This window comes from Pseudochaenichthys georgianus, chromosome 9 (assembly GCF_902827115.2).
Source record: "Pseudochaenichthys georgianus chromosome 9, fPseGeo1.2, whole genome shotgun sequence".
Classification (NCBI taxonomy): Eukaryota; Metazoa; Chordata; class Actinopteri; order Perciformes; family Channichthyidae; genus Pseudochaenichthys; species Pseudochaenichthys georgianus.
The window spans coordinates 25,267,820-25,285,916 of NC_047511.1; positions in this window are offsets into that span (position 1 = coordinate 25,267,820).

Genomic DNA, 18,097 nt, shown 5'->3' on the forward strand with positions numbered 1-18,097 from the left:
TTTTTAATCTGTCTAATTTATTAGTTTAAATTGTTCTGAAAACAATCTCCACCACCGGGATTTTCCAGGAGGTGTGTTACCTTTAATGTTCCTGTAGTTCAGCGTTTCTCAAAGTGTGGGGCGCGCCCCACTGGTGGGGCGCAGACATGTGATAGGTGGGTCGCGAAAAAAAAAAAAAGTATTAAAAAAAAAAAAATTATTATTTATACACTGGTGGAATATCAAAACAACGGACCGCCCGGGGTGCAAAACGTATCAATGAAAAGCGACCCTCTACCACACAAAACAACACCTGTAGATAACCCAATTTGTGTTCTTTGAAATTGAAAAGGATATCGCATTGTGTTTGTTACTTTCGTTGCAGTTGTATGTCTTAAGTGTAATTTGGCATGCTTTTATTTTGAAGGCAAGTTTACGCTGTTGACAGTTGTTGTTGCTATGGAAACAAGAAACGTTTCACAGCGGGCGGAACTTGTCATAAAGTCCGCGATAATAAAGCCCACCCATTTAGAGGGAAGATATGATTGGTCAATTGTACTGTCATTTGACATTACTCTCGTTCAGTTACTATAGCTGGCCCTCTGTGAATTCATAGCTGGACGTCCAATCAGCTCCTGTCTTCACAGACTCGCAGAGAGGAGCTTCTTTCATTTAACCCTTCACATTCAAACAGAAACTGAATAGGCAGATTCAAAGGATTTATTTCTTTGGAAATGTTATTTTAAATACAATTTAATCAAGTTATTTTTGGTAAAACTATTGACAAATATTACTAAAAACATATTTAAAAAAAATATATAAAGAAAAATATAATTTGTTTTAATGTTTTTAAATATTATTTTGTAACCCTCATCCTAAAAAAAGTTGGAGACCCCTGTTATAGAACGATACATTTGACAATTTTAAGCTTGGCCTACCATTTTATTGGAGCGATGAGGAACAGGTGGGGCTTGAAAAGGCCCACCTGTTCAAAGTGGGGAATGACAGAAAAAGTTTGAGAACCACTGCTGTAGTTGCATCTCCTTAAAAGCCGCAGTCTGAGCAGCGTGTCACCTGCAGCAGAAAGTTGTTTTCCACCGGTTGCTCATCAGCAGGGACTTTCCTCCCCTGGGGTGATCTGCAATTCAGTGAAGCAAACACATTTATGATATCATTTTCAAAGTGTTTCTAACATCAAATGAGGCCCTCAGAGTCGTTAAGTGATTATTACTACTTTCATAATCACAGGGTGTAGGTCAGGCTATAGTTGTATTCCATTAGAGAGCATCAATGTGGGAGAGCTTCTCTTCTTCCCTTGCAGAATAAATGGTTTTACCATGAATGGGATCATATTTTAGCACGTGTATCAAGTCAAACTGGCTTCAACACGTCTAACGCCTCTAGCAGATGAGAGATTTATCAAGAAATGGGTCAAAGGAAAAGCATCGTTTTCATTGCACTGTGTTACCATTTCTTATGTGGGTGGTCAGGGTTCCGAGGATAGTCTCTGTAGGAGGAGATTGTGTGTGTGTGTGTGTGTGTGTGTGTGTGTGTGTGTGTGTGTGTGTGTGTGTGTGTGTGTGTGTGCGTGTGTGTGTGTGTGTGTGTGTGTGTGTGTGTGTGTGTGTGTGTGTGTGTGTGTGTGTGTGTGTGTGTGTGTGTGTGTGTGTGTGTTCCTGTGTGCGTGTGTGTGTGTGAGCAGGAAAAAGAAAAAGAGAGAGATGCTGCCTTTGAGGGTGCTCCCTTTGTGACTCCTCTCTCCTCCTTGGACACTGCTTGCTTGTTGTTTCAGTAACAGAAGGGTCCAGAGATTATCCAAGACAAGCACACAGCCACTGCAGCCCACCCAGGAGCGAAGGTCAGGACCACTAACCTTCAGACACTTACACACACTCACACACTAAACCCGCCTCTCGGATAACTTTTCAGGTTGACCTAGGAGTTTTAGTTTGAGTGTGGAACTCATTCATCAGAATTTTTAGAAAAAATTTAACATGGTAATTGTTGAATCAAGAAAGCCATTTACCCACAACTTGGACTAATGCTGAACTCCCCCAAAAATATATTTGAGTAAATTATCGGAAAGCAATACATCTCTAATAGGTAATTACATTATGCACCTTTGACATATTTCCTCAACACATTCTCACTCCCAAGTCATACTATAGTGACGTTATGTCAGGATCCCTTGGCGTCACTATCAAACGCAGTGGGGGGCCCCTTTAACATAAATTAACTACTATCAATCAGGGAGTCCCATTGACTTGCATAGAGCTCCCTGAACGTTGGTAATAGACGAGTTGGGATTGCGGAGAAATGCTCTCCGCCTACCCATTCTCACAGCGTTTATCAACCTTTTTCTTACTCAATATCAAGCCACACTTATTGTTTTTACTTCTTTATTTTAATTGCATAATGTCGGACTTTTGTTGCCGTCAGTTAAGGGGAGAGTAGGGGCTCAAAATACTCAAATTTGTATTGTTTCATAGTTTTTTCCTTCTAATTTTGTATTATTTTCTACACTGTTATTTACACAACAATAAGACACAATTATCCTTGTGTTTATTTATTTGTTTGATTGTATAATGTTGGACTTTTGGAGTCAGTCAGGACCAAGGGTCGGAGCAGCTCATAGTAGTTTTAATTTTACACCCGGAAGTAAGCATTTTACACCCGGAAGTAAGCATTCTCTCTGCTTTTCTTGACAAACCCCGTGATTAGTCCTCAAGCTCTGTGATTGGATGTTGGAGTGGCTGTGTGCCAAGGTTACGCCGAGCGTCAAACAGCTCTTTGAAATGGAATGAAACCAGGCTATATCTCCCGGCTCAGACGGACGGACATCCCGGGGCAAAGCAGAAGCCGAGAAGGGGGACCCGGGCGGACGGCCCAGGGTAACAGCAGAAGCCGAGAAGGGGGACTCGGGCGGACGGCCCGGGGGCAATGCAGAGTTCATGGCGGGGGTCTCAGGCAGACGGCCCGGGGGCAAGGCAGAGTTCATGGTGGGGGTCTCGGGCGGACGGCCCGGAGGCAAGGCAGAGTTCAAAAAGGGGCGAAGGCCACAGCGGGCGAACTCAGGGGGCCGGGCATGAGGGCGAAGGCAGTGGCTGGAAGAGTCAGGGGTCCGGGCCCGAGGGCGAAGGCCGTGGCTGGGGAACACAGGGGGCCGGGCCCGAGGACGAGGGCCACGGCCGGGAAAGTCAGGGGGCCGGGCTCGAGGGCGAAGGCCGCGGCACTTGGGGGGCCGGGCTCGAGGGCGAAGGCCGCGGCACTCGGGGAACTCAGGAGGCCGGGCACAAGGACGGGCAAGAAGGCGGTGACGGGACAGCTCCGGAGGACGGGCAGGAAGACGGCGTAGGCCGCGATAGGACCCCTCCATTGTCAGCTGGATCGCCAGAGCACTGGGATCGAGAGCAGGAGCTGGTGGAACCCCTGGCGGGTCAGGCGTAGACGGGACCCTGGACGGAACATGGGCTGGTGTCAGTGGGACCCCCGACGGAGCAAGGGCTGGTGTCGACGGGACTCCAAACAGAACAGGACATGGTGTTGGCAGGAAACCCGGCGGAGCACGTGTCGGCGGGACCCCCAACAGGACAGGATATGGTGTTGGCAGGAAACCCAGCGGAGCAGGTGTCGACGGGACCCCCAACAGGACCCCCAACAGGACAGGATATGGTGTTGGCAGGAAACCCGGCGGAGCAGGTGTTGGCGGAACCCCCAACAGGACATGATCAGGTGTTGGCAGGAAATCCGGTGGAACCCCCAACGAAACAGGACATGGAGTTGGCAGGACACTCAGCGGAACCCCCAACGAGACTGGACGTGGAGTTGGCAGGACCCTCACCTGAACCCCCAACGACACAGGACATGGAGTTGGCAGGACCCTCAGCGGAACGACACAGGACATGGAGTTGGCAGGACCCCCGGCGAGACAGGTGTCGACTGGACCTCCAACGGCACAGGACATAGGGTTGGCAGGACCCCCGGCAGAAGAGTAGTCGGCGGAACCTCCAACGGCACAGGACATAGGGTTGGCAGGACCCCCGGCAGAAGAGAAGTCGGCGGGACCCCCAACGGCACAGGACATGGAGTTGGCAGGACCCCCGACGAAACAGGTGTCGGCTGTACCCCCAACGGCACAGGACATAGGGTTGACAGGACCCCCGGCAGAAGAGTAGTCTGCGGAACCTCCAACGAAACATGACATGGGGTTGGCAGGATCCCCGACGAAACAGGTGTCGGCTGAACCTCCAACGGCACAGGACATAGGGTTGGCAGGACCCCCGGCAGAAGAGTAGTCGGCGGGACCCCCAACGAAACAGGACATGGAGTTGGCAGGACCACCAGCGGAACCTCCAACGGCACAGGACATAGGGTTAGCAAGACCCCCGGCAGAAGAGAAGTCGGCGGGACCCCCAACGGGACAGGACATGGAGTTGGCAGGACCCCCAGCGGAACCTCCAACGGACCAGGACATTGGGTAGGGACTTGAGAGGGAACTCGAGAGGAGACTCGAGAGGGAACTCGAGAGGAGACTTGAGCTGTAACTTGAGAGGGAACTCGAGAGATGACTCGAAAGAGGACTCCAGAGGGAACTTGAGAGGGAACATGAGAGGAGACTCGAGAGAGGACCTGAGAAGGAACTTGAGAGGGGACTCGAGAGGAGACTTGAGAGGTGACTCGAGAGGAGACTTGAGAGGGAACTTGAGAGGAGACTTGAGAGGTGACTTGAGAGGGCACTCGAGAAGAGACTCGAGAGGGGACCTGAGAAGGAACTTGAGAGGGGACTCAAGAGGGAACTCGAGAGGAGACTCGAGAGGTGACTCGAGAGGGAACTTGAGAGGGAACTTGAGAGATAACTTGAGAGGGGACTCGAGAGGTGACTTGAGAGGGGACTCGAGAGGTGACTTGAAAGGGAACTCGAGAGGTGACTTGAAAGGGAACTCGAGAGGAAACTCGAGAGTTGACTCGAGAGGGAACTCGAGAGGGAACTCGAGAGGAGACTCGAGAGGGAACTCGAGAGGGGACTTGAGAGGTGACTCGAGAGGGAACTTGTGTCGGTCGGTACGCCGACAGGACACAGGGAGCTGGAGTCGGCCGGAACGCCGACAGGACACGGGGAGCTGGCGTCGGCCGGAACACCGACAGGACACTAAGGCCCGACCAAGCAAGGAGGCAGAGGCAGAACGTCCAAAAATATAACCCGACGTGGGCATTTATTAAAAACATGGGCACAATGTTCACAGCCTCAATCCTGCTGTTCTCCTTGTCCACATCCTGCAGCCACAAGGATCTCACACACACACCCAGCCCTCTCAACAGACAGGGCAACAGAGCCTAAATACCCACACTCCAATCATCACAACAAGACACAGGTGAGGGGGAAGGAGACAACACAGGACACCAGGTGCACACAATCATCAGCCACAGACAACATATCCTGTGCAATCACGCTAATAAAGTGCCATATTACCCGGCCTGAAGCCGTCAGTCCATAGTGACGAAGTTAACTTCGTCACACTGAGTCTGAAATAATATAGCAATATGCTGTAAAATTATGTGAAAACATGAATAAAACTACACATCTTCAGATGTTGTACATACATAAGTGTCCTACACTAATAATACAAAGTTATTATGGCTGTGTGTACCTTGTGTGCACCGCCTAGTGGTTAAAGCACGTTATTGAATTATTGTTTTTATGTGTTATATTTGATGATAAAAATATTAAGAGTACATACTTTCATAGGGGGAAAGTATCAAGAAGATACTATAAGTGATCTCTACAATAAAACAGTTTAGTGCAGGATGAACAAAGATATTAATAGGAGGAGGTGCAAAACAGAAAAACGAATTAACCTTTATTTAAACATTAAATAATACTTTAGATTAAGGTCTTCTTTTAAATAAGAAAAAAGCTTTGGGGGTATATCCATCCATCCATCTTCTCCCGCTTATCCGTGGTCGGGTCGCGGGGGTAGCAGTTCCAGCAGAGAGCCCCAAACTTTCTTTTCCCTGGCGACATCAACCAGCTCTGACTGGGAGATCCCAAGGCGCTCCCAGGCCAGCGAAGAGATATAATCCCTCCACCTGGTCCTAGGTCTACCCCTTGGTCTCTTCCCAGCTGGACGTGCCTGGAACACCTCCCTAGGGAGGCACCCAGGTGGCATCCTAACTAGGTGCCCGAACCACCTCAACTGGCTTCTTTCGACGCGAAGGAGGAGCGGCTCAACTCCGAGTCCCTCCCTGATGACCGAACTTCTCACCTTATCTCTAAGGGAGACACCAGCCACCCGGCGGAGGAAACCCATCTCGGCCGCTTGTATCCGCGATCTCGTTCTTTCGGTCATGACCCATCCTTCATGACCATAGGTGAGGGTAGGAACAAAAATGGCCCGGTAGACAGAGAGCTTTGCCTTCTGGCTCAGCTCCCTTTTCGTCACAACGGTGTGGTAAAGCGACTGCAGTACCGCTCCCGCTGCTCCGATTCTCCGGCCCATCTCACGCTCCATTGTTCCCTCACTCAAGAACAAGACCCCGAGATACTTGAACTCCTTCACTTGGGGTAAGGACTCATTCCCTACTTGGAGTGGACAGTCCATCGGTTTCCTGCTGAGAACCATGGCCTCAGATTTGGAGGTGCTGATCCTCATCCCAGCCGCTTCACACTCGGTTGCGAACCGATCCAGTGAGTGCTGAAGGTCGCAGACCGATGAAGCCATTAGAACCACATCATCTGCAAAAAGCAGTGGTGCAATCCTTAGTCCACCGAACTCCAGACCCCCTCCCCCACGACTACGCCTCGAAATCCGATCCATGTATATTACAAACAGGATTGGTGACAAAGCGTAGCCCTGGCGGAGGCCAACCCTCACCGGAAATGGGTCCGACTTACTGCCGAGGACCTGGACACAGCTCTCGCTTTGGGAGTACAGAGATTGGATGGCCCTGAGTAGAGACCCCCTCACCCCATACTCCCGCAGCACCTCCCACAGTAACTCCCTGGGAACCCAGTCATACGCCTTCTCCAAGTCTACAAAACACATGTAGACCGGATAAGCGTACTCCCAGGCCCCCTCCAGGATCCTTGCGAGAGTAAAAAGCTGATCCGTCGTTCCACGACCAGGACGGAATCCGCATTGTTCCTCCTCAATCTGAGGTTCGACAATCGGCCTGACCCTCCTTTCGAGTACCTTGGAGTAAACTTTCCCGGGGAGGCTGAGTAGTGTGATGCCTCTGTAATTGGCACACACCCTCTGATCCCCCTTTTTAAAAAGGGGAACCACCACCCCGGTCTGCCACTCCTTCGGTACTGTTTCCGACTTCCACGCAACGTTGATGAGACGTGTCAACCATGACAGTCCCTCAACACCCAGAGCCTTCAGCATTTCCGGGCGGATCTCATCCACCCCCGGGGCTTTGCCACTGTGGAGTTGTTTGACGACCTCAGTGACCTCCCCCCGGGAGATTGGTGTTGATCCCCCGTCATACTCCAGCTCTGCCTCTAACATAGAGGGCGGAGTTGTCGGGTTCAGGAGTTCCTCAAAGTGTTCCTTCCAACGCCCCAACACTCCATCAGTTGAGGTCAACAACTTCCCATCCTTACTGTACACAGCTTGGATGGTCCCCTGCTTCCCCCTCCTGAGGTGTCGGACAGTTTTCCAGAACAACTTTGGTGCCGCCCGAAAGTCCTTCTCCATGTCTTCTCCGAATTTCTCCCACACCCGCTGCTTTGCCTCGGCCACGGATGAGGCTGCTGCCCTTCGGGCCCGTCGGTACCTTGCAACTGCCTCGGGAGTCCCCTGGGATAACAAATCCCTGAAGGCCTCCTTCTTCAGTCGGACGGCTTCCCTGACCACCGGTGTCCACCAGGAGGTTCGAGGGTTACCGCCCCTTGAGGCACCTAGGACCTTGAGACCACAGCTCCCCGCCGCGGCTTCGGCAATAGAGGCTTTGAACACCGACCACTCTGGTTCAATGTCCCCAACCTCCACAGGAATGCCCGAAAAGCTCCGCCGGAGTTGTGAGTTGAAGGCCTCCTGAACTTGGGCCTCCTCCAGACGTTCCCAGTTCACCCGAACTACACGTTTGGGCTTACCAGGTCTATCCAGAGGCTTCCCCCGCCACTCGACCCAACTCACCACCAGATGGTGATCAGTTGACAACTCCGCCCCTCTCTTTACCCGAGTGTCCAAAACATACGGCCTCAGGTCCGATGATACGATAACGAAATCGATCATGGACCTTCTGCCTAGGGTGCTCTGATACCACGTACACTTATGAGCATCCTTATGCTCGAACATGGTGTTTGTTATGGCCAATCCATGACTAGCACAGAAGTCCAGTAACAAACCACCACTCCGGTTCAGATCAGGGGGGCCGTTCCTCCCAATCACGCCCCTCCAAGTGTCTCCATCAGTAGTAGTAATGATGTTCCTTTCCTCAAAAAAGTGACAGGTGGTGTGACAGCTCATACCTCTCCCTACTTATGCAAATGAGCTAAGTCCTTTGATGTCAGATTGGCGTGAAAGACCCCCCGGAGTGATTCTTTTATTGTAGCAATTAAGATAGTTATAGGTATTTGACCCCTGACCCCAAGAGTGGAGTAATTGCCCCAATTAGACTAGCCCCAGGCACCCCCTTTGTGTATAGGCCTTTTATTGTAGCAATTAAGATAGTTATAGGTATTTGACCCCTGACCCCAAGAGTGGAGTAATTGCCCCAATTAGACTAGCCCCAGGCACCCCCTTTGTGCATAGGTATTTTATTGTATCAATTAAGATAGCTAAGGTATTTGACCCCTGACCCTGAGAGTGGAGTAATTGCCCCGCAATTATATTAGCCCCAGGCACCCCCTTTGTGTACAGGCCTTTTATTGTATCAATTAAGATAGCTAAGGTATTTGACCCCTGACCCTGAGAGTGGAGTAATTGCCGTTCAATTATATTAGCCCCAGGCACCCCCTTTGTGTACAGGCCTTTTATTGTATCAATTAAGATAGCTAAGGTATTTGACCCCTGACCCTGAGAGTGGAGTAATTGCCCCTCAATTATATTAGCCCCAGACACCCCCTTTGTGTACAGGCCTTTTATTGTATCAATTAAGATAGCTAAGGTATTTGACCCCTGACCCTGAGAGTGGAGTAATTGCCCCGCAATTATATTAGCCCCAGGCACCCCCTCTGTTGTATAGGTCTTTTTGATGTATTGAATAAGATAGTCTCTTTGACCCCTCCCCCTCAGAGCCCTTTGTTGTCTAATCTAATTAGCTTTTGATGCCTGCCCTTTGATGTGCAATTTCACACTGATGAAAGCCTCTGTATAAATGACTAGGATAAGACCATATAGAGATATGCTCAAAATAAATTTAAACAAGACAGACAATTCAGCTTACCAAGTCAACCGTCTGAAGCGCCAGTCAAGAAACGAATGCGACGTAGGGGTGGGGTGGGTTCAGAGTACAGCCTCTTTCTGGTCACGTGTGTTGGAGGAGGGGCTCTGTAAGGAAGGTTGAAGGAACGAGCAGGATTTCTCCCCCGGTTTGACTGCAAAAGACTCTGACTTTTCTCCAAGGGGATCCGCTTGAGTGTCAGTAAGTTTCCTTAAGGTGTCATAATGAGTGAGCTTTTGATTATCTATTCATGTGACGTTCACTGTTAGAATATAATGTAATACATGCCATAAAGAAGCCCGTAAGAAGAGCCTGAATGTTTTACTTTTCCCATAAAATGCAAAACAGCAATAGTCAAGACTGTGGTCTAAACTTAAATACATCAGCAATATTTGGATGGATTGCCGTGACATTGTACAGACATTCATGGTTCTTCTATATAAAGCCTTTGCGTGTTGTTATTTGGCCGAGGTCTAGTTTGGAAACCTATGTCTAATTTAGTGGTACGGTGCCCAGTATCATTATTATATATATTCTTTATTTAACAGGTAAAAAAACTCATTGAGATTAAAATCTCTTTTCCAAGAGTGACCTGGCCAAGAAGGGCAGCATGTACATATACAACACAGACATGAAAGGCAGACAAATACAGCTGTAAAACACAAATAAAATGGCACATTAGCCAGTCAATATGCGAAGTAAAACAAACTATTAAAATCATTCAAAAACTGGTGTACTTTCAAATTATAGCTCACTCGAGATGGTTTCTCCAAAATGACAGGTTTTGCATACATAAAAAGTGTATCTTACAGTTCCTTTAGTTGTAGGATTGTGAACTAATGTATAATTACTTTTATTAAATGGGGCGAAGCCTGCGAGCTAGTTCAGGCAGTCAACTCGAGCACTTATGCTGCATTCATACATAACGCCCCCTTGCCGCTCTACAACCAACCAAACAGAGTCTCCTTAATATGCCGCTCTATTTAACCTGCCAGATCTCTCTCCATGCATTGCTTGCTGCTGCTATTGCTGCAGCTACGTCGCTGCTGCTTGCCTGCGTTCATTTGCTATTGCTGCGTTCATGTTCGTGCTGCTGTGTTTCATGTTGCTGCTGCTTGCCTGCCGGTGCTGTCCTTGCAAATGTCTATTGCAATCTCCGACTCCGGAACCGAATCATCATACGCAAGAAGCCGTAAAAAATGCCTCATTCCCGAAACACAGGCTAGCTCAGAGCATGGTTCAGACGCCGCTGGAACGAGCCACAGCTCCCGCACGACACACATTCAGGTGTCCCTTCCGTCCTCATCTGGATTAACTTTGAATATCCTTTGGGCCAGAGGAAGTCCCGAGTTCTACGCCAGCTCTGGTAACAACCCTTCTCTTGTGTGTCAGCTAAGAGTCGCACTGTCTCTCGGTCGGTGGGTATTTAAACACCAAAAAAGGCAGGAGCAAGCTGACTCCTGCATTCCCAAAGTACCTGCCATCCTGTCCTACCTTCTCGAAGTAAAATCAGCGCTTAAAGCCTTTAATTGCACGATATATTCCCGTGAACAAACTCGATTTCCTCTACCTGCAATGTAAACAAATGTTTCTACTTCCGCGTTCAACCACGTTGTGCCGCTGACGTCACACTCCCGAGGAGTCTGGGAATTGGAGTCCCAGATCCAGCCACGAGTCCTTGCTTCCTGACCAACACACTCTCACTCCCTAAGCGTCCAATAGCGACGTTTGGTCAGTGTCCGTGGCGTCCAATTGTGACGCTCCTAGGCTCCTTCAGCGTCATAAAGGGACGCAAATAGCTTTCAACTGATTGCAATGTATTCCCATCTGCGTCGGGATTTGACGCTCATGGAAGCACGGCATTCGTTTATGTCGGCTGCCCTTAAAGGTAATGTGAGCGTCCATTCCCAGGAGTAAAGGATGGCAGAAGACACTACACTACCCAGAATCCCCAGCTATCGTTTGGACTACACCATGTGCTCTGTTTGACAAACCCCGTGATAGTCCTCAAGCTCTGTGATTGGAGAGTGTGCTCCGAGGGTTAAGCCGATTCTCGAACAGCACTTGAAATGGGATGGAACCACGGCAGACTGTCCAAAACTGGATTTGAACGGGTCCACCGCGTCCCCCCTCCCCCACCCCGTCCCCAGAACTACACATGCTGGCTATTCTGTTTCGCAACATGTTCTCTATGGCACGTCTCTACTGGGAGTTGTAGTTTTAAAAGACGTTTTCGTATTTCCCATAATAAGAAGTTGCCAGTATTAAACTGTGTACATCCCTGGAGGTTTAGGGGACAGGAAACACTCACATTTAAAACATATAATTAATAAATGGGTGAAAATTGCTTGTGCCCATTATGGGCAGTATTACTATATATACCCACATGCCAGCTAAGGTCAGAAGAGCTTTATTTAACAGCTGGTCTTATGTGTGTGACCCTTGTGATAACATTACATTACATTAATTGATAAGCCTGAAACATGCACTTGTCAAGGTTCAGAGGCACATTGTGCAAATATGGCAGTAGCCATCGATCAGCTTAAGATAAGATATACTTTATTGATCCCAAGTTGGAACATTTGCGTTACATCAGCATGTGTAACAGTTAAATATACAGTTGTGTTTATTTGAAAATAATTTAGTATAATCACATAAATTCTGTGTTTTATATTCAACAATTCTGTGTTCTTTATTTATTGATTGTTCAATACCTGACAAGGCCGGAGATGAAATATCTACATACATCTATAAGAGTATAATACATTATGTATAATATCAGTTTCAACATAGTTAACATTGCTGGAGGTATGCACAAATATTGATAGATGTCTTGTAATGCACTATTGAGGAACCTGCAACCCAAGTTTTTCATTCAGTGCAGAACTACACCACAGTTGTGTAGGCCTATATGATATGTCAATAAACCTTAGAAAATCTTGAAATCTTGAAAGGGATGTGCAAAATAGTCATTACATACAGTCTTTCATTAACAATTAGTAGAGAATAACGAGTAATGAATATACTTTATAGGGATCGTATTAATATCTAATAATAAAAATATTGAAATTCAATAACATGCTTTAACCACCAGGTGTCCCTTTATATCAACTGTGCACCTTTATGGTGTAAATACAGCCTATCTACCAATTGGATCAAATATAAAAGTGAGCCGAATTAGTGTTGATACTGCAAGGAGACGCATTGTGTGAAAAGAAATGTAAGATGTTGTTTAATGGCTGATATATTTATGATCCACGTCACGTTTTCAGTTCCTCATGTTTGTCTTCTCATCAGGGCTCTATAAATACAGAACTACGGCAGATATGTAATATGTAATGCAGCCGAACCGTGTATTACAATGCCGTTATGTGATGACTTTCAAAGAGAAAAGCAAGCACACTCGGAATAAGGTATTATTATTATTTCGGTCTGTTTCCGGTATTTGTTAATGACGGTGTGCTGTGAGATTTGAGACTGGAATTGCACAGGGGGGAAATAACGTAGGCTATCTTTAGATGCGGATTTTGTTAAACTAATATGTTTAGGCTGTGGACCAACACTATACATTGACGGGGAAGGGGGTAGCAATAAAGATAACACCATTAAACAGTTACACAACACACCAGAAATAATATCGATAGCAGCGTCCCTAGCAACCACCTTGGTAACAATGAAAACGTCGCGATTTCCTGAAGTAATCTTCGTAATAACTAGCAAACTAAAGATCATGTACATCCACTGCACACATAATCTGAAATAACAACTCATATTTCTCGCATCAAATGACATCAAAACGCATTTTAATGGCCAAACTAACTTTAAAATAGGCATTTTACAACTAGAATAAAACGAAGTTCGGCCATGTTTTCTTTTTCTGCAGGGAGACATTTGAAGATCACGTGACATAGACGCCAGCCATCGGAATGAATGGTGAAAAAAACGGGGTTTGTCAGAGCACATGGTGTAGGCCAAATGATAGCTGGGGATTCTGGGTAGTGTAGTGTCTTCTGCCATCCTTTACTCAGAAAACATATTTGTTTCTCCGAATCGAAGGGGAAAAATACAAAAGCATTGTACACAATTTAAACCAATCAATGTTGTGTAATTAACAAGGATAATCTGGTGTTTTTTAGTCGATGAGTAGTGCAGATATCACTGTAAAATCAATCGACAGTAAGAGGAGTACTTACTTCCGGGTGTAAAATTCTCCGTTATCCAATGGGAATGGATGCTCACATTGCCTTTAAGGGCAGCCGGCATAAACGAATGCCGTGCTTCCATGAGGGTCAAATCCCGACGCAGATGGGAATACATTGCAATCAGTTGAAAGCTATTTGCGTCTCTTTATGACGCTGAAGGAGCCTAGGAGCGTCACAATTGGACGCCACGGACACTGACCAAACGTCGCTATTGGACGCTTAGGGAGTGAGAGTGTGTTGGTATGGGGGTTATTCCCTATCTTTATTCAAGCGTGGTATTTAAATTTGAGAGCATACATTATGTATTTATTTCCCTCAAACTCTGTCCTCGCACTCAAATAGTGCCCTCGCACTCAAATAGTGCCTGCTTGCACTTAGATTTGCTCTGCTTGTGCTCAACCTTTACGCTTGCACTCAGATATATTGCTGCTCAGAATTATTCTGTGTGCGCTCGAAACTTTTTCTGCTCTCAGAATTATTCTGTGCGCGCTCGAAACTTTTGTGCAACAATCCTGTCAAAATCCCTCAACCAATAGGAGGCCAGGTGTCCTTGCGGGTGCGTTCGCTTTACTTATTACAGCGTCCCGTAAGGGCGGTTACTCTTTGGTTTATAAACTCCCGCCCTCCACGGCTTTATAACATAACATGTACATCACTTCGCTGTACAACTTTTTTTGGGGGGGGTAAGCACAGTTAGTACATGTTTATAAAACGGACAATTCAAATCAAGCAATCTGATGTTTCTTAGTCGTGATATAATGAGCGTATATCCCGGGTATAATTGTAGTTACTTTTCACAAGTATCCCTCCGCGTCTGAGAACCGTTACAACCGTTACAACCATAGATATATATAAACACTAGATGGCTCATGGGAGATTTTCCAGCGTAGCTGACCGGCCGCCATCTTGCTACAGTCAACAGTTACTCTGATTCGCGTTATGGTAGCTGTTGTAAGGTGAGTGATCTGCACAAAAATACTCTTAACTCGCTGAAATCTTGACTGATTTACAAACGGTTTGGTTTATTATAAACATTATTAGCATGGCTATGATACAGGATGATTGGACATGTTGAAATTGCAGCTTTTCTTTGTCTATGTGGTTGTATTTATTAGCTGGCTAATAACAAGAGGATGTGAGTGAGACCTAGTATTACAAAGTTCACCCAGCAACTTTACACCAGTGGGAGGCAGAACTGCTCTTTCTTTTCAACATAACTTAAGTTACACATGATTTATTCCAAGTGGTTTGGCTTGTTAAAAACATCTTGCATTATGATAGCATTCAGGAATTTGCTGGCTTTGTGTTTACAGAAGTACCTGACTATGCCGGACTTTTGTGCAGCCTACGGATGTTCCAATCGCCGCTGTCTGCAAACAAGAACCCGTGGGATCACCACATATGTTTATGTTTGCTCAGTCTAATAAACCCATAACATGGTTGTGAAAGAATACCAAAGCTGAGGCTGATTGATTGTTGGTGTGCCATGTGTCACCGTGTGTCTTATTGCTTTTGTGTTATACTGTATTTTATTGTGTGCAGCTGGTCCTTATCTTCAAGACACATTTAAAACAAATAACCTTGAACCCCCATCTCTCCCCACCTGCTCCTGCTTCCTACATCCCCTCCACACCACACCAAGTTGTTCTTCTTAATAATAATAATACATTTATGTTGGGGGGCCGCCTTTCATAACACCCAAGGACACCTTACAGGGGCATAGGGGCAATATAGGGAACAATTTAAACAGTGGATTTTGTGATATATCAGCCGGGGTGAGACAAGACAAACCACAAATGGACTACAGAAGGACACAAAAGGACACATGGTACAGTTTATATTATTCTTGGTCTTTTTTCAATAACATATTTCAAAGGTTCTGGATTTGTTTACAAATCTAGAAACTAAATACAAAACTAGGATGATATGAAGATCTCATGTCAAAAATAATTGTGGTAAATTAGACAGAACTGGCCTGTCTGTGAGCACATTTTATGTTGGTTTGGTTCTTCTGATAAAGGTGTGAATATCTAAATAATATACCAACATATGCTATTGTCATTAGTTGTGTCCCTGTTCTTCAAGCTAAGGCATTGCTAAATTAACAACTCTTGGCTTACAGAGTGGTAACATGAGACCGATTTTTATATATAAAATATAAATGTATTTTAATTTTATAATTAAATATAATTTTATAATTTATTTATACCTCTCTGAAGAACCAGCACCTTACCGTGGTAGAGAGGTTTGTGTGCCCTGATGAACCTGGGGGCTGTGTTGTCTGGAACCTTGTGTTCCTGGTAGGGTCTCCCATGGCAAATTGGTCTCAGGCAAGGGGCCAGACTAAGATTGGTTCAAAAGACCTCATGAAAGGAAAAACAAGAAGTGAGGATACCCGGCCCGGAGGAAGCCCGGGGTCCCCTTCTGGAGCCAGGCCCAGAAGGAGGACTCGTCGGCGAGCGTCTGGTGGCCGGGCTTGCCACGGAGCCCGGCCGGGCCCAGCCCGAAAAGGCAACGTGGGCAACACCTCCGCTTCTCTGTCCCGCGGGCCCACCACCTACGGGAAACATCGATGGGGTCGGGTGCGCTGCCAGACGGGTGGCAGTGAAAGCGGAGGGTCTCGACGGACCAGACCCGGGCGGCAGAAGCTGGCTTTGGGGACGTGGAACGTCACCTCTCTGGGGGGGAAGGAGCCGGAGCTTGTGCGGGAGGTGGAGCGGTACCAGTTGGATCTGGTTGGGCTCACCTCTACGCACAGCGTCGGCTCTGGAACCTTACTTCTGGATAGGGGTTGGACTCTATTCTTCTCCGGAGTTGCTCAAGGTGTGAGGCGCCGGGCGGGTGTGGGGATACTCACAAGTCCCCGGTTAGGTGCTTCGTTGTTGGAGTTTACCCCAGTGGACGAGAGGGTCGCCTCCCTACGCCTGCGGGTTATGGGGGGGAAAACTCTGACTGTTGTGTGTGCTTATGCACCCAACAGCAGTTCAGAGTATTCGGCCTTCTTGGAGACCCTGGAAAGAGTCCTGTATGGGGCTCCTGAAGGGGACTCCTTAGTCTTGCTGGGAGACTTCAACGCACATGTGGGCAATGATGGAGACACTTGGAGGGGCGTGATTGGGAGGAACGGCCCCCCTGATCTGAACCGGAGTGGTGGTTTGTTACTGGACTTCTGTGCTAGTCATGGATTGGCCATAACAAACACCATGTTCGAACATAAGGATGCTCATAAGTGTACGTGGTACCAGAGCACCCTAGGCAGAAGGTCCATGATCGATTTCGTTATCGTATCATCGGACCTGAGGCCGTATGTTTTGGACACTCGGGTAAAGAGAGGGGCGGAGTTGTCAACTGATCACCATCTGGTGGTGAGTTGGGTCGAGTGGCGGGGGAAGCCTCTGGATAGACCTGGTAAGCCCAAACGTGTAGTTCGGGTGAACTGGGAACGTCTGGAGGAGGCCCAAGTTCAGGAGGCCTTCAACTCACACCTCCGGCGGAGCTTTTCGGGCATTCCTGTGGAGGTTGGGGACATTGAACCAGAGTGGTCGGTGTTCAAAGCCTCTATTGCCGAAGCCGCGGTGGGGAGCTGTGGTCTCAAGGTCTTAGGTGCCTCAAGGGGTGGTAACCCTCGAACCTCCTGGTGGACACCGGTGGTCAGGGAAGCCGTCCGACTGAAGAAGGAGGCCTTCAGGGATTTGTTATCCCGGGGGACTCCCGAAGCAGTTGCAAGGTACCGACAGGCCCGAAGGGCAGCAGCCTCATCCGTGGCCGAGGCAAAGCAGCGGGTGTGGGAGAAGTTCGGAGAAGACATGGAGAAGGACTTTCGGGCGGCACCAAAGTTGTTCTGGAAAACTGTCCGACACCTCAGGAGGGGGAAGCAGGGAACCATCCAAGCTGTGTACAGTAAGGATGGGACGTTGTTGACCTCAACTGATGGAGTGTTGGGACGTTGGAAGGAACACTTTGAGGAACTCCTGAACCCGACAACTCCGCCCTCTATGTTAGAGGCAGAGCTGGAGTATGACGGGGGATCAACGCCAATCTCCCGGGGGGAGGTCACTGAGGTCGTCAAACAACTCCACAGTGGCAAAGCCCCGGGGGTGGATGAGATCCGCCCGGAAATGCTGAAGGCTCTGGGTGTTGAGGGACTGTCATGGTTGACACGTCTCATCAACGTTGCGTGGAAGTCGGAAACGGTACCGAAGGAGTGGCAGACCGGGGTGGTGGTCCCCCTTTTCAAAAAGGGGGATCAGAGGGTGTGTGCCAATTACAGAGGCATCACACTACTCAGCCTCCCCGGGAAAGTTTACTCCAAGGTACTCGAAAGGAGGGTCAGGCCGATTGTCGAACCTCAGATTGAGGAGGAACAATGCGGATTCCGTCCTGGTCGTGGAACGACGGATCAGCTTTTTACTCTCGCAAGGATCCTGGAGGGGGCCTGGGAGTACGCTTATCCGGTCTACATGTGTTTTGTAGACTTGGAGAAGGCGTATGACCGGGTTCCCAGGGAGTTACTGTGGGAGGTGCTGCGG